Source organism: Solea senegalensis, linkage group LG2, assembly GCF_019176455.1.
Source record: "Solea senegalensis isolate Sse05_10M linkage group LG2, IFAPA_SoseM_1, whole genome shotgun sequence".
Classification (NCBI taxonomy): domain Eukaryota; kingdom Metazoa; phylum Chordata; class Actinopteri; order Pleuronectiformes; family Soleidae; genus Solea; species Solea senegalensis.
The window spans coordinates 16,295,096-16,300,603 of record NC_058022.1 but is presented as its reverse complement, the minus strand read 5'-3'; the positions used below and the strand labels follow the sequence as shown (position 1 = coordinate 16,300,603).

The 5,508-nt window shown below is 37.6% G+C and overlaps 1 long non-coding RNA gene across 1 annotated transcript; it reads right to left on the bottom strand.

The window, feature by feature from the left end:
- Positions 1–1,599: 1,599 nt before the first annotated feature.
- Positions 1,600–2,942, bottom strand: LOC122765213. The gene is made up of 2 exons (XR_006359936.1): positions 2,656–2,942; positions 1,600–1,882 (listed from the first exon to the last, which is right to left on the bottom strand). It is a non-coding gene; the product is annotated as an uncharacterized LOC122765213 (long non-coding RNA).
- Between the last annotated feature and the right edge of the window lie 2,566 nt (positions 2,943–5,508).

Below are 5,508 nucleotides of genomic sequence, written 5' to 3'. Positions count from 1 at the left end.
TCAGCAGCAAGGGGAAAGTGGCCTGCGTTCAATGACCGTCGGAAATATGACGAACTTGGCAAATGACTTATATATTTGTATTCATATACATATAAATGTACATATAAGATTTATAAAGGAGCGGATGTATATATATAAACGCTTACTCTGGTCCCTACACTTACTTCCAGTTCCACAAAAGACTGATTTTATGTTTTATTTGTTGAATACAAGTCCATATGTTTACTGTGGATCAGTCCAACAGAGCCCTCAGATTTGCAGGAGCTGTTCATCTAGTGGTAATCCAAGTTTAATCAGACTGAAATACCATTCAGCCAATTCAATTCAATTAAATCTAGCCCAACTGTCACTTGTTTTAATGAATAAGTTAAGTACCAATCTGCTTTTGTGTCATTATAATTCTACACTACACTGTTCTTTATTAAATAATTTGTATTTTTTGTATTTTTATAGCGTTTGTATGATTTTTTTATAACTTTTTTTAAATGTTACTTAATCATTCTTTAAATATTTAATTTATTCCTTTTATTTCCTGAATGTGTGTGCGCCTTTTATTTCTGTGAAGCACATTGAATGAACTCTGTATATGATAATGCTATACAGATACATTTGCTTTTAGGCATCAACTTGAATCAAATCCAAAGATATACATTTAAAGGATTTATTTTAAGTAAAAGAATAGTTTCTGACCGGCTGGTAATTTGAATCATTAGATGTGAGGTTAGAGATTTTAGGTAAAGCTAACGTGAAGGAATGTACATGTACAGCACTTCTGCCTGTTATTATAGGAAGTGGGTTCAATTATCATTGTTATTGTATGTTTTCACAATTTCTCTTAGCTGAACTTTATACAAGGAAAAATAAACATGGTTAGGTGTCATTCTGAGGGAGGGCAAATGTTGCCGAGCAGCACCTGAATGCATCATTTTTACGTGTTTCCCAGAATGCTTTGCAATGTATGGCCAGTAAAGAGCTGTTGAATTTGAGTCAGGAATTTACAGTCTGAAGTCTCGACAATAATCTCTTCTAGTATCACCACTTGAAATGTTTCAAGTTGTGTCCACAAAATAGACTTTAATAACCACAAAGTATATTTAGATGTACACTGAATGTTACACTTATTGTTTTGAGACTGTCAATGTACATGAAGTTTTTAATTTTTTAATTACTATTATTATTAATAATAATAATAATAATAATTAATTATATATTTAACTAAAACTGGCAAAATTAGACCTGAACGTATGACACACCTGTTGACTGAGATATATCTTTTTTAATTTGTCTGCTAAATCTTTAAATACTACATATTATATGACCCACTAAATTAAGCATTATTATCAAAGTATCAAAACTCCGAAAGTGTACATTTTGTAAAACCAGGACGAAAGTGAAACACTAACTACGCTGTTTACCTTTCTGCCTCACCTCCACCGAGTCACCTGACCAGCACGAATGCTGTTTCCATATGGTACACACAGGATTGCTCTTGAAGATTTAACTCCAACTCATATTACATAAATAACAAGCAGCATTATGTGCATACTGTCAAATACAAATCCACCAGAGGTGAATTGTCAAAAAAAGACACTAATAGGCTCAAAGGTCTGAGAATTTTTATTTAAGAAAACAAGTCATTTTCCAACAGAAATATCACATCATACTGTAAAGTGTAAAATGTCCAGATGGGTGAGGATCTATTTCCCACAGGTTAAAGCATTAACTCCCAAAACAAAGTTCTGTAATGCACTGACTGCAGGCAGTGAGAGTCTAAGTGTATCACAGAACTTTATTTGGAAAGCCACAGTGCCACCTCATAGGTTTGTCCTTGTGCTGAGACTTATCCTCCCAACGACCGGGTGCTCCTTTAACCTGCAGTAGCCTAAAGCACAAACAGCAAGGGGAAAAACAGGACAGCCATTTTGGATCATCTCTTCTTTATTTTCATGGTTTTGACTTTAATAGAAAATGCATTATGAAATTCCTCATTTAGAATTAAACTGGTATTAGACGAGAGTGCTTTGACTTGACTGCTCCAGACTAGGCCTACAGTCAGGCTTGCTGTGTGGAGAATCACACAGGTACAGCAGACCATATGGAATCCTTTTACACGTTGTCATCTCTATACAGAAATGATTACATTGCTATGTATCATTTGGGCATGTGCAATACTTTGATCTTGTAGTCCATCCCACCAGAATAGATCATACTTAGTCCAGTCAGCACGACCATCTGGTTGGTTGCAAAAGTTAACATATCAAACAATCTCTACTTTAGCTGACATGATTGATGTTTCCAGTTTGGATGATCCACTTTATTATTTATTTTCATTGATTGTACCTGTTGAGCTTTAACAACTTTGTGAATTGAGCATGTCCTGCTGGGAAATGAGCTAATAATGAAACAATACAGATGAATACAAGAGCATGAGAGAAAAGTGCAAGAAGCCTCCTGGAGTGTTTAGTTCTGTCACTTTGAGGACAGTTCGCTCATTGGCACTTGAACTGCACTCAAAGTGGCAGCAACTTTGTTATGTGCAACAAGACAATGGAGAGAACAAACATTCGTCACCTTTCAACCACCACGGTCACAAGTGCGTGCACGAGGAGAGAGGAATGAAACAGGAAAAGTAAGCTGTGTAAAGTCATACTGTACCTGGTGTAGGTATAGCCGCAAAGGGAGCAGCTGCAATCCAACACGAGGGGCAAATGCGTCTGAAGAATCATACAGTGCAAAAGCAGACAGCGATCCGTGGACACTGCTCATCCACGGGTGGCTTCAGGGTGCAAACGCCTATTTTCACCGCGGTTCGTGTCCGTCTGCGGACTTGCAGCGCTCTGATCGTAAGGTGGCTACCTTTTCTTCCCTCAGTCCTGTGCAGTTCACTATATGCAGCTGGAAGAATGTCGACGTGGAGCTGCCAAACGTGAACGCGAGTTCATGAGCGCGCATGGAGAGGGGGAGGGTGGTGGAGGTGGTGGAGGCTTTTTTAGTGTCATTTCACACAGTGAGCTGCACTTCAGTGTGAACCTCTTTACACATACGTGTCAGAACGGCCGTCTCTTCTTACGGTTTCTATAAAGGCGCTTTAAACCACATATTAATCACAATTCGTGTGCAGAGGTGTCACAGTGGACTACATTTACTTACCCTTTAAGCTTTTATAAGGCTTGGCTACTTTCTTAAACCGAATAAGTCGTTAGATTGACTGCTAGCTTGGACATTTAAAGTTCACAATTGCTTGTTAAGTGCATAAACAATACCAGCATGTTTGTACTCCGCCCAAGAGTGAGCTGCTCATATTCTTACCTCAAGCAAAAGCAGCGAGGTTAAAATGTGAAAAACACTATTTCAACTAAAGGTCCCGCATCCCAAAATGTCTCAGCTAAAAGGACACACTGAAATGTTATGCTACATTAATGCTTATGTAGCTTTCATGTAGTATTAATACAACATTGTAGTTTTAATGTTGTCATTTGTCAGCAGTCTATCTATCTATCTGTCTGTCTGTATGTCTGTATGTCTATCTATCTATCTATCTATCTGTAAAACCCATACCTCCACAGTAACTCTATCGCAACAACAAGCAACAAACATTTTCTTCTCAAATGGAGAAGTGTTGACTGAAAAAACCCAAAACCTCAAAATTCTACACAAGCGCAATAGGAAACTAAGTGTAAATGTAAATGTTATTTCTAAGAATGTGTTCTTTGTCATTAAAACAAAAACTGCCGTAGTTGATACTTCATATCAGATAAGCACGTACGTTCATAGTACACAACACAAAGTTTGCCTGAAAATAAAAATAGTTCTTCAATATTATTACACTGCAGTTCTGCTTTGTCTACTTCTTCCACCACAGCAGCTGTGGGTGACTTGTTGGTTTTCACAGAGCATTAGGGCCCTAGACCCTCCGGCTCCACACTGACTGATCACCAGCAGGGAGCGCTATGCACTTACGAGCCCCCACATCCTGCTTTTTGTACAGCTGCAATAAAGATGTGTCCCAAAAGTGTGCAGAAAGTGGTTAATAACCTAAATGAGTATTTGTAATTTCCAGAGCACATATTGAGTACATTTGCAAAGTAGCATATTAGCTTATTAGCAGCCCATCTCATCAGTGGCGAAACGGCCAGTGTATCTTATAACAATAGTCTGTGTCTAATATTCCTGTTGTAAGCAACCTTTTGAATGTTTGGCTGAAATTGAGTGCTGTATAGTTATTGTGTATACTACACAGTGGTACTGCTTTGACTACTACTCCCATTGGGCCTGGTGCCACAAGGGGGCACAAGCGGTTAGACTGACAGCCATTCATAAATATAAACAATATGTGTATATTACTACATTTATGGTCTTTTATGGGTAACCTTTACTCCCATCAATGTGTAGTGGTCTAGACAGATAGATCGATAGATAGAGAGATTAAAAGGGTTTATTTTCATTCTGCTACATACAGCGCATGTAGATCAACGAAATGTGGTTCTGTGCAGACTCCAGGTGCAGTACACAATAACATAAATAATAAACATAACGATAACATAGATAACAATACAATTCTGTACTTTAAAAACAGAGATATCAGCCAGGCAAACAACAAACAGTGCAGCCATCATCCTCACAGGATAAAAAACACAGACAGTAAGACAGACAGTGGTACTGACAGCCTAGAATTTTGAAAATGTATGATATATGAACCATAGAGGTATGAATGAGGTTGCAGCAGCACATGAACAATGAATGATTAGATAGATAGATAGATAGACAGATAGATAGATAGATGGATACTGTAGATCAGGGGTGTCAAACTAATTTTTGTTCAGGGGCCACATACAGCACAATTTGATCTCAAGGGGGCCAGACCAGTAAAAATATCAAAATAATAGAATAATAACCTATGAACAACAAGAACTCCTTTGTTTTTTCTCCTTTGTTTTACATTTAATGAAGGATAATTTTACAAAACATGAAATTTCTTGAGAAATATAAGTGCAATTTCAACAATATCATGCCTAAATTTACTATTTACACAGCACACTGGATCTATAAAGGCACAAACATTTAGTCATGGGTATCTGGAGCATTTGACATTACGTTTAGATTAGTGTGAAATTTTAACAAATTCATCCTGTGGGGCCGGATTGGACCCTCTGGCGGGCCGGTTCTGGCCCCCGGGCCGTATGTTTGACACCCCTGCTGTAGATAGGTAGATAGATACATACATACATAGATGACATTAGATGATGAAATGATGACATTAGAACTACAATGTTGCATTAATACTACATGAAAACATCAATGTAGCATACCAATATGTCCTTTGAGCAGATACATTTTGGGAACTTTTATTCGAATTAGTGTTTATTTTAACGTTGCTGCTTCTACTTGAGGGAAGAGCAGCTCACTGTTAGACAGGGCAGAGTACATACATGCTGATAGATAGGAAATTACACTCAAAAGTCAGTCAAAATACTATTCAGCATTATTAACTCTCTATTTTATGGTTTA